This window comes from Periplaneta americana, chromosome 5 (genome assembly GCF_040183065.1).
Source record: "Periplaneta americana isolate PAMFEO1 chromosome 5, P.americana_PAMFEO1_priV1, whole genome shotgun sequence".
Classification (NCBI taxonomy): domain Eukaryota; kingdom Metazoa; phylum Arthropoda; class Insecta; order Blattodea; family Blattidae; genus Periplaneta; species Periplaneta americana.
Window position 1 is genome coordinate 182,848,981 of NC_091121.1, and position 7,978 is coordinate 182,856,958.

Below are 7,978 nucleotides of genomic sequence, written 5' to 3' on the forward strand. Positions count from 1 at the left end.
AATGCGTTACGATAGCGTTACGATTTCGCGATAACGCAATATCGCACTATCGCGAAGAGGTGCCCAAACTGGCGCGTCCGCGATACACGATATTCTAACGTCCCCAGCCAATCAGAATATCGTAATGGGTGACCACATATGAGGATTTTAGTTTTCCAGCCACAGCGCAAAGACCAGTTACCTTCAGCAGGTGTATATCACTTGTGCTTACAGATTTCGATTTCGGATTACTTGTAAACGAACGTGGAATTTTTTATCGACTTGGAAAATCCGTGGCATGGAAAAGGAGAAGAAATGGAAGGATATAGCTACAAAGTTAGATGTAAACAATAAGTGCAATTATTTATTTATAATTTGATGTCGTACTGGCTTGTAGACTGACGCGGGGTTCAAGCTAGAAAATAAATAATTGTCGCAAAAATGCACAAATGAAAAAAAATATATATTTGTGCAAATTGCAAAATGCTTGTACAATATTATAAATAATTGTGCAGAAATATAAAATTAATAAAGTATGTGGAAACAAAAAGTTGTGTAATTTGTTTGTCGGAGTTTTATTACTTTCAATATCTTACCACACTCTAGATATACTTATGTAAGCAAATCATTAGACGTAGGTATGTTTAGAATAAATTACTACTGAATTTACTTCACATTAATATTCGTTATTTTATGCGTACTCTAAACATTGAAATTCTTTACTAGTAGGCTCTTCAAGGTTAGCAGAGTGCTAAGGTTAGTTGTTGAACTAAGGTATAAAATTAATCTTTTTCTTCCCTTGTGGCATTTAACTCGTGAATCCACAACCTCCTGCAAAAAAAGAGGAAATTAAAAAAAAAAATAAAGTTTATAATCGGGTCCTACTTGTTATTTATTTCACGTTCTTGGCAAAGAAAAGCTAAATCATCACTTTATGCCTTTTTATATTGTTTATCTTAACCATACATGACTACCATGGACTTACCTGCACCTGCTTTGCATGCGACGATTCTCATCCAAGAAAGAGAAGTTCCTCTTCCTTTGAAGATGAATCCATAAATGACACACTTCAACCCAGCATCAAAATAAACGCGTGGCGTTCTCGCGATCTACATCTCCGGGAGAATAGAACGCAAAATCGTCGCGTTCTACTTGCTGCGGTAATAACGCATATTGCGATAATCGCGTGTGTGTGAACACAATCATTGAACGCAATGAAAACATTTATCGCAAAATCGTAACGCTGTCGTAACGCATTCCGTATCGCGTCTGTTTGGGGGAGCCTTAATAATGTGGTCTATGCACGGCTTTACATTTTGGGTGCTCCTGACCTCTATAATCACAGTATTGAACTACAACTTGGTGATCATATGCATAACAGATCAGAGAACACAATACAGCGTTTTACTCAAAAAGGGCACATCCTCTAAAATGCCCTTCTTGCATCCAGTCCCTCAATTATATTTTATAATGAATAAATTTTCACGATTTTTAATAGTTATTTTTTAAGCGAATTCTTCTTAAAATTTGTTTTTTGTTGTTGAAAATATTAAGTAATTTCGTGGATTTCTATCAATTTCATTAAAATATTTCACTTAATTTTGAACTTTCATTAAGAGATTTGCATTTTCCCTGCATAAAATTAAGTTCTTAATACATTTCGCGTTTATCGTTAATAGCCTATCAAAAAAAAATCACACGCCAAGCCTAAGCCAAGAAAAAGATTAATAATATCAATTACATATATTGATTTCTTGAAAACAAAATAGAAGAATATTATTTTAATGTACCGAAGTACATATAATATTTCCATGCGGATATTCTGCGCCATCATACGATGAAAGAGTAATGGAACGGAGAAAAATTCTCTCCGGGGCCGGGATTTGAACCCGGGTTTTCAGCTCTACGTGCTGATGCTTTATGTACTAAGCCACACCGGATACCCATCCCGGTGTCGCACAGAATCGTCTCAGTTTAAGTTCCAACTCTTGGGTTCTCTCTAGTGGCCGCCCTCTGCACTACGTCATAGATGTCTACGAACGTAGGACTAAAGTCCACACATGTGCTGAGGTGCACTCGTTATGAGTGACTAGTGGGCCGGGATCCGACGGAATAAGCGCCGTCTTAAATCACGAAGTGATTTACGCATATCGTATATATTATTTTAATGTACCGAATTACATATGATATTTCCATGCAGATATTCTGCGTCATCATACGATGAAAGAGTAATGGAACGGAGAAAAATTCTCTCCGGCACCGGGAACTGAGACGATTCTGTCCGACACCGGGATGGGTATCCGGTGTGGCTTAGTGGATAAAGCATCAGCACGTAGAGCTGAAAACTCGGGTTCAAATCCCGGTACCGGAGAGAATTTTTCTCCGTTCCATTACTCTTTCATGGTATGATGACGCAGAATATCTGCATGGAAATATATGTATTTCGTTACATTAAATAATATATATGATATGCGTAAATCACTTCGTGATTTAAGACGGCGCTTATTCCGTTGGATCCCTGCGAATTAGTCACTCATAACGAGTGCACCTCAGCACATGTGTGGACTTCAGTCCTACTTTCATAGACATCTATGACGTAGTGCAGAGGGCGGCCACTAGAGGGAACCCAAGAGTTGGAACTTAAACTGAGACGATTCTGTCCGACACCGGGATGGGTAACCCGTGTGGCTTAGTGGATAAAGCATCAGCACGTACAGCTGAAAACCCGGATTCAAATCCCTGTGCCGGAGAGAATTTTTCTGCGTTCCATTACTCTTTCATCGTATGATGACGCAGAATATCTGCATGGAAATATCATATGTACTTCGTTACATTAAATAATATATATATGATATGCGTAAATTACTTCGTGATTTAAGACGGCGCTTATTCCATCGGATCCCGGCCAACTAGTCACTCATAACGAGTGCACCTCAGCACATGTGTGGACTTCAGTCCTACGTTCATAGACATCTATGACGTAGTGCAGAGGGCGGCCACTAGAGGGAACCCAAGAGTTGGAACTTAAACTGAGACGATTCTGTCCGACACCGGGATGGGTATCCGGTGTGGCTTAGTGGATAAAGCATCAGCTCGTAGAGCTGAAAACCCGGGTTCAAATCCCGGTGCCGGAAAGAATTTTTCTGCGTTCCATTACTCTTTCATCGTATGATGACGCAGAATATCTGCATGGAAATATCATATGTACTTCGGTACATTAAAATAATGTATATGATATGCGTAAATCACTTCGTGATTTAAGACGGCTCTTATTCCGTCGGATCCCGGCCAACTAGTCACTCATAACGAGTGCACCTCAGCACATGTGTGGACTTCAGTCCTGCGTTCATAGACATCTATGACGTAGTGCAGAGGGCGGCCACTTGAGGGAACCCAAGAGTTGGAACTGAAAATGAGACGATTCTGTCCGACACCGGGATGGGTATCCGGTGAGGCTTAGTGGATAAAGCATCAGCTCGTAGAGCTGAAAACCCGGGTTCAAATCCCGGTGCCGGAGAGAATTTTTCTCCGTTCCATTACTCTTTCATCGTATGATGACGCAGAATATCTGCATGGAAATATCATATGTACTTCGTTACATTAAATAATATATATGATATGCGTAAATCAGTTCGTGATTTAAGACGGCGCTTATTCCATCGGATCCCGGCCAACTAGTCACTCATAACGAGTGCACCTCAGCACATGTGTGGACTTCAGTCCTACGTTCATAGACATCTATGACGTAGTGCAGAGGGCGGCCACTAGAGGGAACCCAAGAGTTGGAACTTAAACTGAGACGATTCTGTCCGACACCGGGATTGGTATCCGGTGTGGCTTAGTGGATAAAGCATCAGCACGTAGAGCTGAAAACCCGGGTTCAAATCCCGGTGCCGGAGAGAATGACGGCAGAATATCTGCATGGAAATATCATATGTACTTCGGTACATTAAAATAATATATATGATATGCGTAAATCACTTCGTGATTTAAGACGGCGCTTATTCCGTTGGATCCCTGCCAATTAGTCACTCATAACGAGTGCACCTCAGCACATGTGTGGACTTCAGTCCTACGTTCATAGACATCTATGACGTAGTGCAGAGGGCGGCCACTAGAGGGAACTCAAGAGTTGGAACTTAAACTGAGACGATTGTGTCCGACACCGGGATGGGTATCCGGTGTGGCTTAGTGGATAAAGCATCAGCTCGTAGAGCTGAAAACCCGGGTTCAAATCCCGGTGCCGGAGAGAATTTTTCTCCGTTCCATTACTCTTTCATCGTAAAATAGAAGAAATTATGGACGAAAAAATTACAAAACAGCATGGCTGTTTATCACAAATTAAATCCAAACTAAATAGCTAGTGTCATACAAATGATAGATGGGAATTATAATAAAAAACAGTTTTAATTTGGATATCGAAAGAATTGAAGAGCGTGATCGGTGAATGAAACATACGAAAGTGACTTGCCCTACGCGTAGATCTATGTATAGGCGGGGAAGAGTGTAGCTTATATTATATTCCAAGTCTGAACGTTTTATTAGCTTTCAAGTTATATGATACGACAAGCTAATTTTCTCCTACCACGTTGTCTTTACTGTCATTCTTATTCCAGCACTGCACTCCAATAGTCATCGTCCCAGCTATAAAAGAGTCGTTTTACATGTGACATCATCCTATGCAGCACCTAATTGAAATCGGTCGTATTTTCTGCCATTATGGACTATTTCACATTCAACTCCATAATTCCCCTATAATTGATTCACAGTAGAGCCAGAAACAAATTATGAAGCGTTAATGAATTGCTGCCATAAAAATATAGATTTAATCACAATGTCTAGCGTCTCTTATACATTCAATTGTCAACAGTGTTCTGGGCACTATTTCAATTATCCTTCATTAAATATCAACGCATGTTTTCAGAACGATAATTTATCTAATACCGACAGGAGTCTATGCATGACTGAGACTAACAAATCTAACGTTACATAGGAGTTATGGTTGTAGGTTACAATACTGCCTAGAGTAAGGATGATTTCCTATTTTTAGAACTTATACTGTCCTAAATATGGTAAATGTGTGTATATATTGATTGATTGATTGGTTGATTTATTTATTTATTTATTTATTTATTTATTTATTTATTTATTTATTTATTTATTTATTTATTTGTTATTTATTGATTTATTGATCTATCTATCTATCTATCTATCTATCTATCTATCTATCTATCTATCTATCTATCTATCTATCTATCTATCTATCTATCTATCTATCTATCTATCTATCTATCTATCTATCTATCTATCTATCTATCTATCTATCTATCTATCTATCTATCTATCTATCCATCTATCTATCTATCTATTTACTTATTTACTTATTTATTTATTTATTTATTATTTTGCTAATAATTGTAACGTAAAATATAATATATACAGAAAAACTTTAGCTCGCCCCTGAAAGAGTAGAACTCGTGCTCAGGGGCGAATTCCTGAATTGAAATTAATAATTATACAATACAATTTGTCTTATGTATACTATGCAACTGTAGTATAGAAATTTAAATTTACAATTTTTCAATTTTTATAAAATCCATACATAACTTTTTAAATTTAATACTAGAACTATTAGAATTGACAAGAATAGGATATTTAAATATAAATTTGTTATATATTCTTGGGACTAAATTACTACTATGATTAAATACTGTAACAGTGTTGCATTTTGGTTCAAACAATCTTAAAGAATTCATACCTTTTGTTTCATAACTATGAGAATATAATTGAAAATTACTTCGATTTTCATGTATGGATTTTATTAATACAATATAAAAAATTTGTCTTACGTTAAGTACATTAAAGTCTAAAAACAAATTTTGAGATGGAAAATCAATAGGTTTATGAAGACATATTTTAATTATTTTCTTCTGTAATAAATAAAGCGGATTAAAATTGGATTTAAATGAGCTACCCCATCATATAATTCCATACATAATTACCGATTGAAATAAAGTTAAATATATTGTGCGTAATAAACGTATTGACAAGTAATTCCTCAATAAAACAAAATAATATACTATTTTACGTAATTTATTACAAAGGTAATTTGGTTGAACAGTTTTTGTCATCTAGTCTGCTGGCAAAAAATCTGAAAGTTAGAATTTATAAAACATTTATATTACCGGTACGGTTGTTCTGTATGGTTGTGAAACTTGGACTCTCACTTTGAGAGAGGAACAGATATTAAGGGTGTTTGAGAATAAGGTTCTTAGCAAAATTTTTGGGGCTAAAAGGGATGAAGTTACAGGAGAATGGAGAAAGTTATACAACGCAGAACTGCAAGCATTGTATTCTTCACCTGACATAATTAGGAACATTAAATTCAGACGTTTGAGATGGATAGGGCATGTAGCAGGTATGGGCGAATCCAGAAATGTATATAGAGTGTTAGTTGGGAGGCCGGAGGGAAAAAAAAAACTTTGGGGACGCCGAGACGTAGATGGGAGGACAATATTAAAATGGATTTGAGGGAGGTTGGATATGATGATAGAGACTGGATTAATCTTGTAAAGGAAGAGACCGATGGGGTGCTTATGTGAGGGCGGCAATGAACCTGCGGGTTCCTTAAAAACCATTTGCAAGTAAGGTGTAGATCCAGCATCACGTTCACTATAGGCCATGAGAGGAAATTTGAAATACGTTTATCAATTGTTATACGTATTTAAAAAGCGGAATAAGGAAAAGCCCCGACAGTATGAAAATCCTTTACATACATACATGCACTCACGCGCACGCAAGCAAACACACAAACACACAGGGCTCACTGGCGTGCGGTGCAATTTTCTGAGGGAAGCAATAATTCATACATACACACATACACATACATCCTATACATACATACATACATACATACATACATACATACATACATACATACATACATACATACATACATACATACATACATACTGGTCTCTCAAGTACGGATTACCGACGGAAGGAATGCGAATGAAACACTGCGATAAGGAAGAGCGGGCGACAGGAAAGGTCACGAGATAATTTGAATGATATTCAAGAGTACAGTCGGAAGAGAAATGACATCGATAGAATCAGTCTTGCGTTGTGATAGTTACATTACGACTTCAGTTTGTTCCATTGCATGTGAATACGTGTCTTGTATCGCACGGTATTATTATTTCATTCGTAAACATATGTTGCGCGTTTAATTAGCTTCGAATTTTTCTCTTGCTACGTTCTTTATTTCCACAGCGATGTCCTCATTTGTTCATCTTCTTGGAAGAGACAGTACTTCCATCGGCCCGCACCTCTCCCCCCTCGGCGTGCCTACATACACACGTCAAAACAGACAGCAACGCCACCATTGGTTTTCGGTAATCGTTTCTTCCGCGAGCTATACATACATACATACATACATACTGTACATACACACATACTGTACATACATACATACATACATACTCGTACATACTGTACATACACACATACTGTACATACATACATACATACATATACTGTACATACACACATACTGTACATACATACATACATACTGTACATACACACATACTGTACATACACACATACTGTACATACATACATACATACATACATACATACATACTCGTACATACTGTACATACACACATACTGTACATACATACATACATACTCGTACATACTGTACATACACACATACTGTACATACATACATACATACATATACTGTACATACACACATACTGTACATACATACATACATACATATACTGTACATACACACATACTGTACATACACACATACTGTACATACATACATACATACTGTACATACACACATACTGTACATACATACATACATACTCGTACATACTGTACATACACACATACTGTACATACATACATACATACATACATACATACATATACTGTACATACATACATACATACATACTGTACATACACACATACTGTACAT

General features: G+C 37.0%; 1 non-coding gene across 1 annotated transcript; it reads left to right on the plus strand.

The window, feature by feature from the left end:
* Nucleotides 1-3,041: 3,041 nt before the first annotated feature.
* Nucleotides 3,042-3,113, plus strand: TRNAY-GUA (transfer RNA tyrosine (anticodon GUA)). The gene has a single exon. It is a non-coding gene; the product is annotated as a tRNA-Tyr (tRNA).
* Nucleotides 3,114-7,978: the final 4,865 nt, after the last annotated feature.